We start from the raw sequence: 14,970 nt of genomic DNA on the forward strand, positions 1-14,970 counted from the left end.
TCGGTCTGTGGCTGGTGGAGCGTGGTGGGGGGGGGGGTGCCATATGCACTGTAGGCTACTGAGCAGCATCTCTGAGCTGCACTCACTAGATGCCAGTAACAACTCCCCCCACCCCCGCAAGCTGTGACAACCAGAAGTATCTCCAGGCACTGCCAAAGCATCGTCCCCCCGCCCCGTGCCTTTCAGGGGTTGATCAGAACTGCTCCCCAGGAGAGGCCTCTTCTTCATCCCTGCCGTGCCAGCCTCCTGGTTTGCACATCCGCGCCCTCACACAGTTGCCCGCTCCAAGACCTCATTGCATCAGACCGAGTTGCAGACACCAGGCTTGGCTCCCGGGTCCTGTTCGCCCTGCCCTGCCCTCCCCTGCCCTTCTGTGCAGGGAGGTGACTCAGAGCCAGGTGGAGGTGGGCACCTGTTGGAGCCGCTCCAAGCTGCAGCGCTGGCCCATCGCTGCCTGGTCTCCGGTTACACAAGGGCTGGACCGGGCAGAAAAGATGGAGCACGTTCTGTAGAGAAAGAAGCCCTCAGGGACGCGCTGGTCTCCTGGCATCAGTGAATCCGGGGGCAGGCTCCCCGCCCCTCCCCGTCTTGCAGAGGCTGGCGGCTGATGCAAGATGCTCTCGGATTGCGCCGCCTCCCAGAACAGCAGTTCAAGTGGGAAGTGCCAGTGAACAGGCGGCCGCAACGGTCGCGGAAAGAGCCGGCGGGAAGTGGCGCCGCCCAGCGCTCGGCTCGGTGGGGAGCCGGCGGGCGGGCTGGAATTCTGCGGGAGGGGGAGGGGGACCCTCCTGGAGCCCCCGAGCAACGCTGCGGGCGGGCCCAGAGGGCGAGGGAAGACCCCAGTGACCACGGGAGCATCTCCCCAGATGCCTCCTGTCAGGGAGGGGGCAGGTTCCCAGGAGGGACAGAAGCCCCGCTTCAGCGTCGCCGGGGACTCTGGGAGGGGCTCCAAGGCCCTGGGATTGGCCAGGCTTCCGAGATGTGGGAGCAGAATGACTGCAGAGCCAGGGCGACTTTGCCTAGCTGTGCCCGGGGTGGGGGCGCTGACCACACGAATGTCTGGTGTCACAGTTGCCTGCGTGAAGAGTCCGCGGCAATGGCAGGGGTTCCTGACCCCCACATGAACCTGGGGGTCTGACGGGGGCATCCTGTGCACTGTAGGCTGTCTAATAGCATGCCTGGTCTCCACCTCCCAGATGCCACGGCACTGCCCTCCACAGGTGTTGATAGTCAAAACTGCCACCTGCCTTCACCCTGCATCCTGAGGGTGCTGGCCTGGAGACCCCTAGCTCTCCTCCCCCACTCTGCCCAGCGGACCTCCCGTCTTGTCCCGTCTGGCCTGGTCCTGCCACTCTGGGGTCCAGTGCCACGTCCACATCACCCCGGCCCTCGGGCTTCTCTGCTGTGGCATCTTTGGAGGCTGATTGCCCTCGGCCTGGGCTCTGCTGCCCTCCTCGAGGTCCGGCTGCAGGGAGGGGGCTCCCCAGGAGTGGAAGCTGCTCCTCACCGCCCGACGTGAATACATATTCCCTGGCCAGGTGGGCTCATATGGGTCCTCTTGGAGGTCTCCCAAGGGGCCCCCAGCAGCTGCTCTGGCGTCCCGAGCACAGAAGTCTCCTTCTCAGAAGTCAGAGTTTCCCAGGAAGGTGGGGAGAGAGGCTGCTGCCTCCAGCTCGAGGCACCCGGGACTCTGACTCCCTTCCTTCCCTCCAAAGTGAACCACAGTCGGTCAGTCGGTCTTCAAGGTAAGCATGACCCATCACACATGGTAAAGTTGTGGGGGATACCCTTCCAGACAGCGGGTGTAGGGAGGGATTTGCAGGAGGGAGAGACACTAGGCTCAGCCCAGAAAACAGTGTCGGGAAGGGAGGGTCACGGCTGAGGGGCAGGTGGGGTCACTGGGTGGAAAAGTCATGGGAGGGGACAAAGGGGAGGGGAGGGGACTCTAGCCAACAGGCCTCCTGCTGGAGGCAGCCCAGGGGGTCAGAGACCTCCAGGAAGGGTAGGGAGGAGGAGTTAGTTGGGTTGTATATTGAGGGGGTCAGATCCCAAGGTGGGCGTTGCTGGCTGAGCTGACTAAGCAGACTTCTTGCTGGAATCAGGCACCTGAGCATGTGCCCAAGGATGAGGCCTCGTTGAAAACGCGCTCAGAGGAGCCTGCCTGGGGTCTGGTCAGGGGACAGCCTCTGTCGCCGAGCGGTGGGCATTAGTCACACTCTGCTCTTGTCACTACACGGAAGGATGTGAGACTCTGGGGAGGCCGGGTCACCTGCCCCAGGTCCCCACCGCCACAGCCGGGCAGGCAGATGAGGCCGGCAGGGCCATGCAGGGCCCCGATGTGAACTGTGAAGCGTCGGCGTCCGGTGAGGAAGGACAAGAGGGCAGGTTTCCTCTTTCTGCCCCGCACCCCCCATCAGGCCGAGGATGCGGAATACAGAGGATAACCCTCTCCTGGTGGAGGCCCCTTACTCCACATCTCTTGCGGGTTTTCTGGAGTCAGAGTGAAGTCGAGGCTTTTCTCACCTGTGCTCAAAGCTGTTGTTCTCCCTTCAGTTCCCCACCAGCAGGGGCTTGGTGGGGCAGGCGGTGCCCACAGAGGGGCCACCCTCCGAGATGAGGGCCAGCAAGGGCAGAAGCCAGGACCGCCCAAGGCAAGGGCACCCTGGGATGTCTGCAGAGGGTGGGGGAGCGGGGTTGGGGTCTGGAGGGGCAGAGAGAGGCGCCAGCACCCAGCTTCACAGGCCCAGACAAGAGCCTGGATTGTGACACCAGGGGCCAAGGAGGCCAGGAAGAGGGCAGCGGGAGGCACACCCCCCTGCAGCAGAGGGGTGCAGGGTGGGGGAGTGCTACTGGGTCCTGGATCGGGGCTCCTGTTAATCGTCCCCAGCAACAGACTTCAAAAGGGCTCACCTTGGGCTAGACGAGGCTGGGACAAGCAGAGACTACAGACCTGTGCCCCAGAGGAGGGGTCAAGTCCTGGCCCACGGGCCCCAGGGCCTTGCTGGCACCTTCCCTACACCTCCTCCGCCCTCTCCTGGCACTCAGGCCTGCCTCTGCTGGCACCTTCCCCTGGCTCCATGTTTGGCTACGCTCCCTGGCAGCCAAAACAGGTCAGGATGAGGGAGGGGCCCCATGATGAGTGAGTGATGGACGCAGTGGAGGGGTGGTGGGGACACTGGTGGAGACATTTCCCACCTCCTTCTGTGTGTGGTGAGGCCTCCACGCGGGGATGCCATGTACAGTGCTACAGTTCGTGCACTGCACAAAGGCCCCCTGGCCTGGACTTCCTCCAGCAGAGGGTGGGGTATCCATCAGAGAGGCCGTCCACGAGCCAAGCCTCCCTGTGGGGTTGTCCCTGCCCAGAGCATCTCCCCAGTGGGGAAGACTTCAAGTTCTCACCAAGCCACTTACTTGCTCTAGCTGTTGCCGTGGAAGAAATTGTTAGCACAAGTTCCTGTGCCCTATGTACAGTGAGGACACACATGCCAAGGCCAAACCTACTGAAACGTGGGAGTTTAAAGCAGAGGAAGTTTTATGCCAGGGCCAAGCAAGGAGACAGGTGGCTTGGGCCTTAAAGAAAGAAAGTGAAAGTGAAGTCCAACTCTGTGATACTGTGGACTGTATGTAGCCCACCAGGCTCCTCCATTCATGGGATTCTCCAGGCAAGAATACTGGAGTGAACTTCCATTTCCTTCTCCAGGGGATCTTCCCAACCCAGGGATCGAACCCAGGTCTCCCACGTTGCAGGCAAGACGCTTTAACCTCTAAGCCACCAGGGAAGCACCAAATTCTCTGAAGGGTTTTTGGCAAAGCATTTTTCAAAGCCAGGAGGCAGGTCACAGGGTCTGTGATCAGCTTGTGCACAATTCTCTGCTTGGCTGGTGGTGAGGTAATTAGGGTAGTGTCACAGAAGTTAACATTATCAGTCCTTAGGCTCCAGGAGGCCTAGGGCTGTGTGCTCATGGTCATCAAGTAGTTACATCTTCCATTTGGTGGGGGGTTTTCATGTCTGCAAAACAACTCAGGAAATATGCATCAGATATCGTTATCTATTCAACAGGTACATCAGAGAGGAGCTAAAGCAGAGGATAAAGAGGAAGGCCTGTGCCCGGAGGGCCCCCGGAGGGTCCTCCTGCTTGGTTACAAAATCAGCCCCAAGGTTAACAGCTTAAAGCAATTTATTATGAGGGCTCCTGGCTCCAGGCAGTTGGGCTCAGCAGGCACCTCTTGCCTAGGGTCTCACATAGCTGCAATCACGGGGCAGGTAGACCTAGAGTCTAGAATCATCTCCTGCTTCTTGGTCCTAGGCTAGTGTGGCTAGAGTTTTGGGGGCTGTACAGACAGCTTTCTCTCCATGCAGGCTTTCCACGGGGCTTCCCAGACCCTGAGGGTCTCCCTGTGGTCAGAGGACTTACAGGGAAATTCTGGGGTCCAGGAGTGACTATCCCAGGACAGGAAATGGAAGCTACCAACCTCCTATGGTCGCCACAGGCACCAAGTCGCTTCCTCCAGGTTCCCTGGAAAACTGTTGTCCCAGTTCCGAGGCCACTGAGCAGGAAGAACTCTCTCTTACTCAGAAGAGGTTGGCCTTTTTGTTCTATTCAGGCCGTCGACAGATTAGATGAGGCACACTCACACTACAGAAGGCAATCTGCATACTCAGTCCACAAATTTACATGTTACTTTCATCCAAAGACATCCTCAGAGAAATACTTAGAATTGTGTTGGAACACAGAGCTCTGGCCCAGTCAAGCTGACATAAGTAAGATTAATCCTCGAACTTTTCCTGCTTCTTCCAGCTTCACCCTGGTGGCTCAGATGCTAAAGAATTTGTCTGCAACGCAGGACACCCAGGTTTGATCCCTCGGTTGGGAAGATCCCGTCGAGAAGGACATGGCAACCCACTCCAGTGTTCTTGCCTGGAGAATTCCAGGGACAGAGGAGCCTGGCAGGCTACAGTCCATGGGGCCGCGAAGAGTCGGACACGACTAAGCGACCAACGCTTGCAGTTTCTTCAAGCTCCTGCGGCCCCTGGTGTTTCCTGGCTTATGGTGATGGTGTATCTCTCCAATATCTGTTTCTGTGCTCACATGGTCACTGGAAGAGTCAGCATCTGTGCGTCTCAAATATGCCTCTTTTGCCTCTTTAAGGATACCCATCATTGGAGTGTGTAACTTAATTAGATCTGCAAAGACCCTGTTTTCAAATAAGGTCACATTCTCAGGTCTCCAGGGTCAGGACTTGGACATGTTTTTTTGGCGGGGGAACACTATTCTGCCTCATGCTGGGTGAGGGTGGGCCCTAAATCCAGTGACTGGTGACTTTATGTGAGGATATGAAGACACAGAGAGGAAAAGACCATGTGAAGTTGGACAGAGGTTGGAAAGGTGCAGTTACAAGCCCAGATGCCAAGGCCTGCTGGCCACCAGAAGCTGGAGGGTTAAGAATGGACCCTCCCCTCGAGATTTTAGAGGCCCCATGTCTGACCTCTGCTTCTGTTGTCGCCTCTCCTCCTCTGACCCTGACCTCCCATCTCCCTGATAAAGATCCACGTGATGACCTCGGGACCCTCAGATGATCCAGGACCATTTCTCACCTCAGGGACCTCACTTTAATCCCCCTGGAGAGCCTCTTTTGCCACGTGAGGCTGCACATCCACAGGTCCCCCCCAGGTCAGGTCATGGTCACTCTACCCACCTCCCCAGACTCCTGTCACCCTGCAGTGGCCATAGTGCCCTTTCTCTAGGTGGCATGTCCCTCTGTGTCATAGCCCGGCGTACTGCCCTGGTGTTTAGAACAAAGTCCAAACCCTTCCTCATACCCACTGCCCTGTGGGAAGCTGTCCTGCCAAGCCCCCAGCGCCCTTTCAGGGCACAGCAGTGTCTGACGCCAGTCACCCCAGCAGGTTCCTTCTGGCCTCTGCCCCACGGGAGACCCCATCCTGCCTACCGGGCTGACCTGTTTACTTCATTCACACACTTCTCATTGCCCCAGGTTACCTGTGAATCCATGCACCTGCTCCTGTCCATCCCCCTCTGAGGACCAGCTGTGAGTTCTGTGAACGCCTCAGCCTCTGAGTGCCCAAAGCCCGCTGACCACGCTCACCAAATGTTTGTGAAGTGCCGAGGGATTCCAGCAGAGGCCGCCGAGCTCAAGCCGGCCCGTCGCTGGTCTTGGCACAGCGTGCCGTCCAGTCCTCAGCCAGTTATTCAGACACACAAAGGGCTCTTGGCCTCGGCTGGGGACAACAGAAGGGGCAGTGTTGGCGCCGGGGCCCAAGTCTTGGCCCCTGGACCTTCATTCTGCCACTTCAGCAGAAGCCGTTCCCGCCAACTCTCACCAGTGACCAGGGAGGGAGACGCCTGCTTCTCCCTTGTCCCCCCATCCCCAACCCTGTGCCATCTGGGAACCTTGCTCCTCTGACCTCCACTCCCAGATCCCAACTTGGCCTTGGCTACCAGCAGCGGACGATAATATTTATTGGTGGGGAGCCATGGCCTGGCTGAGCTCTGTGACCACGAGACAAATGACACCCACATCTTGGCAGCAGAGTGAGGCCCGTTCCTCCTGGGTGGGAGAGCCTTGGGGAGCCAGAGGGTGTGATGCTCGGAGACCAGTGGCAGCCAAGCCCAGAAAGCAGCCACGGCCAGGTCCCAGCACATTCGCTGTGCCTGCCCTGAGGCCCAGGGACCTTCACACAGTCTGGCATGCTTGTTAATTATAGCGAGTTAGAAGATTATCTCCGGAGAATGCAATGTTGCAGGATTTTTGCCTATAGCTGAAGAGATGTGCTCACCAGCCAAGCAGATGGAAGGCCAGTGAGGCGAGTCTTCTCTGTGTTCTGCAGAGAAATGGAAAATAATGTGAAGACCTGGAGACCCCAGTGTGCCCGGCAAAGAGGCCAAAAGCAAACTTCCATGGGAGAGGATCCAAGGCGCCTGGAATGATCACATGTAGCATCTGAGAGGCTGGGGGCTGCTATGGGCGTCTGCCATCAGAAGCCCCTCACCCACACCCCTCACTCCCAGCGAGCACATGACAGGTTTCACACAGTGAATTTCTGCCTCCTCGTTAAGCCTCCTTTATAGCACGGGGTGCACATTTGAATCTGACCCGTGACTGCCTCGTGGACGCAGGGACCTCATGTTCCATCAGGGACCACGACCTCAGATGCTCGGGGCATGACCCGCTCCCCTCTTCTGGCCTCATTTGTTGAAACTTGCAGGATCCTATGTGCTAATTCCCAAAGAATGAAACAGCCGGAGGGACCCAAGAATGCTGGGCTCTCATTCCAGTGGATTAACAGCCCACTCAACCCGACCTGACAAGTCTGGGAGGCAGTTTCTTTCCAGCTTCACGCCCCTGCTGGTCTTGGTTCCTCTTGCCTCCCAGGCCTGAGTCCCGGGTTGGAATCAAGGAAAGCGCTGAATGCAGACTTGTGGGCCATGCAGGACAGAAGAAGAGAGCATGAGCAGCTCCTGACACTGCACTCTGGTCCACAGATCCATCTGGCTTTTAGAATGAAGTTGAGGAACTATAGCCAGTTAGGGGTGATGGAGAGGGGAGGGTGTGGATGAGAGGGGGTTGTTACCCTTACCGTGTGTGCGTGTATGTGTGTGTGTGTGTGTGTTTTGTGTGTTACAAGCACATGAGGCCAACAGCAGGAGGGCGTCTGTGAAACAGGAAAAGTCTCTGAACCAGGCCTCCTGCTAAAAGCTCATGAACATTAAATTCACATAAGAAGCAACAGAAAAGGATCAAGGTCAAATTCCATACACAAGTTACTACAAGAAAAATGAGAACAAGCAGCAGAGTGACACTCCTTAGAAAGGAGGAACGAGAAGACTCAGAAGGAGGCATGTGAAAAGAGTAAACCCGAAACTCGCTGTCTCAAAGTGAGCTAAAAAGTTTCAGACAATGATACAAAGCCTGAGAAAAACACCATTGTAAGTCAATTTTTAAAACTCAGAAATGATAGACTCAAGAAAAGAATTTAAAACAGGAAAGAAACTTCCCTGACAGGCAGTACAGTGGATAGGACTCCTTGCTTCCAGGGCAGGGGCCGAGGTTCTACCCCTGGTTGGAAAATGAAAATGCTACATGGCCAAAAGAAGATAAAAAATCATTTCCTACGTGAAGACTAAATTACAAGGAATGCAAGAGTAAATAAACACAATAAATAACGCTCTAAGAGAAGTAGAAGTTAAAGAGAAGTTTTTTTAAACTGAAAAGGAAACAAAGATTGTGGGACAAATTAATTAAGGGACATTCTAATTTTGTCATCCCAGGGGTCCTTGAGACCCCTAGTGAGCTCCCAGAGGAAATGATGTCACCCAAGCCACAGAGGCTGGCTTTTTAGAGTATATATATTCTTTTTCAGATTCTTTTCCCCTGGAGGATAGTACAGAATACTGAGTACAAAACTCCCTGTGCTATAGAGTAGGTCCCTGTTAGTTATCTATTTTATCTAAGGTAGTGTGTTGACTTTTATTCTGCATTCCCAGTGCAGGGGGCCTGGATTTGATCCCTGAGCAGAGAACTAAGATCCCACATGCTGCAAATGCAGCAAGAAAAGAAAAGTAGCCTTTATTTTTTAAGCAGTTAGAGGTTCCCAGAGGCCCCATCCAGCCTGCCCCACGGGGGCCTTTGGGTCCCATAGCCCTGCACCTGTCACCATCAGGAGCCCACACGGACGTCTGACTGTCACCCAGTCCTCTTACCACCAGGATTGGGGGTAGCTTCTGCTTCACTGCCACGTGGTAGGAAAGGGTGGGGTGGGTCTCATTGTCCTGAGTAAATGGAGGTGGGAGTGGATGTGGGGTGGCCACAGGAAACCAGGAGCAGGGACAGTCCCTGAGCCAGGGGACAGCTGAGCAGGAGCTGGCAGCTGCTGCAGGTGTCACCGTGCTCCCGACCTCTGCCGGGTTAGGAAACCGCCCGGGTTAGGACCTTGCAGCCCAGGACTTGAAACCCCAGGTCCCGGCTGCAGACTCAGCGGTTCTTTGTGCTGTTTCCGGATGTTCCCAGATTTACAAAGTAAAGCCAGGGGTATTCTGCGGGGCCAGCGCAGGGGAAGGGAAACGGAAAGATGACTTCGGGGGCAGCCGTGTGGAATGAGCTGTCTGGGGCCTGGGGAGGAGCAGGGAGGAGAGGGACAGCCGTGGGCACGGAGCTCACAGGTGGAGCCTCTGCCCCCGGGGTGGGCATGGGACACAGCCCCTCAGCCTCGATGCCTCCCCAAGCCCCGCCCTCCCAGGTGTGCAGGGGACTCAGCTTTCCCACCCCAATACTGTTCAGAGGCCACCGCAGAAAGACTGGAAAGGAGACGGTCCAGTCTGTCCAAGTCTGAGCCACCCAAGAGGCCCCGAGCCAGGGACTCGGTTAGTGACACAGCCCTGCGAGGTCATCGAGGTTTCCACCACGGTCACTGATTCAGAAAAGCGGTGCTCCTCTCATCCCTGGCTTTGGCCTCATTTCACAATCACAATGAAGTGGGGATTGAATGGATGCAATCGCTAACTAACGTTCCTGGCTCCCTGTGGCTGGTGGCCCCCCAGCAAGCAGGAGAGACAAGTCACTTTGGTGCCCGGTGGGGATGTTTTGGTTTCTGTATCCCTTACCCCGGGGGTTGTTCTGACCTTTGAGTGGAACCCCCCTGGCCAAGGCATCGAGGGTACCCGGAGATTTAGCGTCAGCAAGACTTACAGATTCCCTCCCGTTTTCTAGAGTAAAGACCTGTCTTGCTGCATGGAAGTGAGTCTCAAATGATGCCGTGTGGGTGCTCCAGTTGTGGGGTTCAGGGGAGACTCTGAAGGGGTGGGCAGGGTAGAAAGGGCCAGAGTCACAGGAGTGACCTCTAAGCATCAGGACTCTCAGAAAAGCTTTAATCCTTAATGCCACCCAAGACTTGAGACTATTCCCTTTCTGGAAAACTCTGCATCTTTGCATCTCTGGGAGCTGAGAGGAGGCCAAGGGGACCCCAGAGAGATGGATGAAGGAAGGCCAGTGTGGGGACTGCTGGGAGCAGGCAAAGCAAGGCCCGGCTGACTCCATCTGGAGCCCTGAGGCATTTCAGAGACAATCTGGACTTCCACTCAAGGGCGTGTTTTCTCCCCAGAGCAGCAGTGGGGGGATCTGGTGGTGGTGGTGAGGGGGGTGTGGTGCACACCTGGCGCGCACAGAGTGCTTTAGAGACCACATCCTGAGAAGTGAGTGGCCTCTAAATGCAACATCGTGACCTGCGTGGGATCCTGAGCAGGACCAGGCATTCATGGGGAAGCCAGCTGAATCCAAACAGCGTCTGTAGTTGAGTTGATGGTCACATCCCCGTGTCCCCGTGTTGGTTTCTCCATTTCTACCGATTTACTGATGTCCTGGAAGATGAACATGCAAAAACTCAGAACTATCTTTGCAACTTTTTTGTAAATCTAAAAGTATTCCAAAAGTATCTGATTTAAAAAAAAAAAAAGAGGGGACCAAAGGTGAAAGCAATAGGTGTGGGGAGGGGAGAGCACAGGTGCAGGGCGGAGGGCAGGAGGGCAGGGGGCAGGGCCAGGAGCCCATTTTAGACCCCGTGGGTAGAGCTGAGTGGGTAGAGCGCCAAAAGCAGAGAGGCGTGTCGGCTCTCGTTCTCCAGACTTTGATGGCAGAGATGAAGGTTAAGATTTTAAGAACGAGCAGTTGGCCTCCATCCAGCCCCGGTTGGGCTCTCCTTACCTGGCAGGCAGGAAGGAGGACTATTCCGGTGCCCATCTGTTTTCAGAACAGTTGAGCAAACAGTCATTTACAGGTTTCCATGGATGCCTGAGGACACTGGGTGGCTGATGCTAGGGATCGCAAACAATCTTTTCCCACCGTCTTTCCATTCACTACCCTGGGGCCCCAGGGCTCGGGCCGGGCCTTCCCCTGTGTCCTATATGTGTGAAGGCCGGCAGGCCCGTCTGACCTCGGTTCACCCAGTAAAATGACCCCAAAGCCGGCATGGAAGTCCCTCTTAAAAACACAACTTCTGGGAATTCCAGGCAGTCCAATGGTTAAGACCCTGAGCTGCCAAAGCTGATGCTGGGGGTCCAGGTTTGACCCCTGGTCCAGGAACTAAGATCCCACAAGCCACACAATGCAGTAAAAAAAAAAAAAAAACCTACGCTGCTCCTAACACATTGGGGAGGTGAAAGTGAGTTCTGAAGAGCCGCTTTTCCCAGCCACCTCCGGTCCAGCCCCTCCTGTCCTGGTCCCTCTTGGCCACCTGCCTGGGGACTGGCCATCTTCAGTGTGACAGCCACGGGGGGGCACAGTTCCAGCCACGGAAAGCTGCGGGTGCTTCTGTTTCCGGTGCCGGGAGTTTTCGAGCAGGCTCTTTCCTGATGCCACGCGGGGACCATGCAAGGCCATTGTCACATGGCCGGAGGGGAAGGGCTGACCTCTGGTGGCAGGTTCCTGTATTGCATCACTTCATGGCAAATAGATGGGGAAACAACAGAAACTGTGACAGGCTTTATTATTTTGGGCTCCAAAATCACTGCAGATGGTGACTGAAGCCATGAAATTAAAAGACGATTACTCCTGGGAAAAAAAGTTATGACCAACATAGACAGAATATTAAAAAACAGAGACATTACTTTGCCAACAGAGGTCCATCTAGTCAAAGCTATGGTTTTTCCAGTAGTCATGTATGGATGTGAGAATTGGACTATAAAGAAAGCTGAGCACTGAAGAATTGATGCTTTTGGACTGTGGTGTTGGAGAAGACTCTTGAGAGTCCCTTGGACTGCAAGAAGATCAAACCAGTCCATCGTAAAGGAAATCAGTCCTGAATATTCATTGGAAGGACTGATGCTGAAGCTCCAATACTTTGGCCACCTGATGAGAAGAACTGACTCATTGGAAAAGACCCTGATGCTGGGAAAGATTGAAGGCAGGAGGAGAAGGGGACGACAGAGGATGAGATGGTTGGATGGCATCACTGACTCGATGGACATGAGTTTGAGCAAGCTCTGGGAGTTGGTGATGGAGAGGGAAGTCTGGCATGCTGCAGTCCACGGGGTCACAAAGAGTCAGACACGACTGAGCGGCTGAACTGAGCTGAACTGAATGCTCCTCCCAGCTTCTATGCCGTCTGTGTGCCCCATAGACTCAGGCCCTCCCTATCCCTGGGTGCCTTTGCAGGCTGGGGGTTGTGAGGGTTTGTGCCGTGGTGTGAGTTCACTCCTCAGGCCCCTTTCACTTTGTGGGGACTGTTTCCACAGCCCGTGTCCAGGGCCTGGCTCCGGGCCATGGGAGCTGGTGGCCCACTGGGACCACAGGACTGCTCCTCAACCCTAAGGGGCCCCATCTGCTCTCACTGAGCCCAGATCTCTCAGTCTTTGTCCACCTCCTGTCCTCCAGTCCCCGGCCCAGGAGAAGGTCTGGTCGTCTCTGGCTCTGTGATGGCCAGGATGTGCCCAGCCTTGGATCAAAGTGGCCTGGTGCTCAGACAAAACGAGACACCCCCTTCTGCTTTTAAGAATATCATCACCAAGTCATCATTATTATGCCCAAGAAATGCTGACAGCAGACACTTCAATGCCTCCTCTTGTCAAGGGTCAGAAGTAAGGAGGAGTTGGGGCATGGAGTGGATGCCTGGTTCACATCGTACCTGGTCATTTTTTTTCGCGCGCTATGGGGCATGCGAGATCTTAGTTCCCTGACCAGGGATTGAGCCCATGTCCCATGCAGTGCAGAGTCTTAAATACTGGACTGTCAGTGCCTGGTAATTTTTAATGTGGTAAGTCTGGTGACCAGGTTCTCTCTCTTTTTTGCTTGTTCTCTTGTTATTATTACTAAACATATGCCAATGTGAACACTGCCCTGTGTGCTGTGGGTGGAGCTGACTTCCTTGTGGTGTACCTGTAGTCCCTGCTCACCGGTCCAGGCTGGGAGAGAAGTTTCCATGTCTTTATCAGGGAACCTCAGAGATATCCCAGGAAGACGAGGTCTCCTGCCAGCCAGGAAGCAACTGTTAGTGTCAAATGCACAGAAGTTGGTCGAAGTGGGTTATAGTGATGCTGTGAGCCTTAGTGCCACACACTCAAGCCTATAGGTTCAAGTCTGTGTCCCAGAGACAGCACCCTAAACCTACCTTCTGGGAGGTGGGCATTGGCTCTTGAGACCCCACCCACTGTGCCCTGACTTCTTCACAGCATTGCTCCTACAGGTTTGCTTCTCTTTTTGGATGAATGGAGGGTAACATTAAATACACTGGGCCCCCTGGTGGCTCAGATGGTAAAGAATCTGCCTGAAAAGCAGGAGATGCAGGTTTGATCCCTGGGTTGGGAGGACCCCCTGGAGAAGGAAATGGCAACCCACTCCAGTATTCCTGCCTGGAGAATCCCATGGACAGAGGAGCCTGGCGGGATACAGTCCACAGGGTCCCAAAGAGTCAGGCACAACTGAGCAGTTTCGCTTTCTTTTTATGTAGTTTCTTTTAAATACATTACTGTAGGGGAACAAAATTTGCCACCCAAAATGTCTCTGGCCTGCAAATCACTTCAAATCAAGGCCCTAAAAGCCTCAGGAAGAAATTTTGACCTTTCTCCAACTGCCCAAAGGATTTAGATAGAGGGCTTGTTCCCAGAATAGGCCTGTCCATAAAGATGTCTACAAGAATATGGTTGGGTGGGGTGGGAGACTCAGTGGGGCCTGTGATCAGAGTCCGCTCCATGTCCCATTGTCTCTGCTGGCCCAGCAAACAGTCCAGGTGAATTATCTTCCTCCCCTTTGCTGTCCCAAACCACTCCACTCATCATCCAATTTCGTCTGTAGCTGAAGATGATATTTAAGGTGAGGGTTTTGGCCATTTTGGTGAGTTGTGCAGTTTTTCTGGATCTCTCCTATGAACACATGTTATTAAACTTTGATTTTTCTCCTGTTAATCTGATTCATATACAAGCCAGAAGAACCTAGAAGTTGTAGAGGAAAATGTCTTCCCCAACATTACTCATGAAAATATGCAACACCTCCTCACCAGCCTTGGGTGTTAGTGTCCTGGGTCTGGGGTATTCTGATCGGTGTGTGGGGGTGTTTCCCAGCTGCTGTAACCTGCGTTTCCCTGATGACATGTGATGCAGAGCATCTGCATTATTTATACAACCATTAGTTGGTGGTGTCATCCTGGAGAGAGGCTATTTGAGAGGCTAGGATAGCAGATATTTCAGTGTGATTCAAGGGCTTGCAGTGGAGTCCCGCTTCAGAGGGAGGGTCCTGGTAGCAGGGGAACACAGGGGCCTTGCACAACTTCACAGCAATGTCACTGGCATTTGCTTTGATCAGCCACCACCTGAAACCATGTTCCTCAGGTTGGGACTTGAACCCATGGGGCTGGGACTCGAACTGTTGCAGGAAGGGGGACCCCTTCTGGAGCTGGAGAGCGGGCTCTTGTCTAACACTGGGAAATGAATTGTCCAAGGAGACACACGTGCTGACAAAGCAAGAGACTACTGGGAAGAACGCCCCGGCAGGAGGTAGCGGGGTAAGGGAACCCAGGAGAACTGCTCTGCCACATGGCTCAGTCTCAGGTTTTATGGTGATAGGAGTAGTTTCCGGGTTTTCTTTGGCCAATCACTCTGACTTAGGGTCCTTCCTGGTGGTGCACGCATTGTTCAGCCAAGATGGACGCCAGCAAGAAGGATTCTGGGAGATGGTTGGACACATGGTGTCTTTTGACTTTTCCTGAACTCTTTTGGTTGTTGGTGGGTAATTAGTTCCGTCTTCCTTACCAGGACCTCCTGTCATAAAATAACTCATGCAAATTGTTATTATGGTGCCTGTCAGGGTGGGAGGTTTCAGTCAGTGTGTCCCTCTAACAGGACCTGGCCAAATCCCACTGTCTTCCGAGATCATTCATCTGGCTTTAAGACTTAATGATGCTCAGGTTCTTGATGTCTCTTTGGAGAAAGAATTCAGTGAGAGATGAAGTTTTAGGTAAGGAGTGGA

At 54.5% G+C, this 14,970-nt stretch overlaps 1 long non-coding RNA gene across 1 annotated transcript; it reads left to right on the top strand.

Annotated features, from left to right (window-relative positions):
• The first annotated feature begins 309 nt into the window (after positions 1-309).
• LOC122420813 lies at positions 310-7,720 on the top strand. Its single transcript, XR_006263386.1, has 2 exons — positions 310-1,745; positions 4,800-7,720. It is a non-coding gene; the product is annotated as an uncharacterized LOC122420813 (long non-coding RNA).
• Positions 7,721-14,970: the final 7,250 nt, after the last annotated feature.

This window comes from Cervus canadensis, chromosome 18 (assembly GCF_019320065.1).
Source record: "Cervus canadensis isolate Bull #8, Minnesota chromosome 18, ASM1932006v1, whole genome shotgun sequence".
NCBI classification, from domain to species: Eukaryota; Metazoa; Chordata; class Mammalia; order Artiodactyla; family Cervidae; genus Cervus; species Cervus canadensis.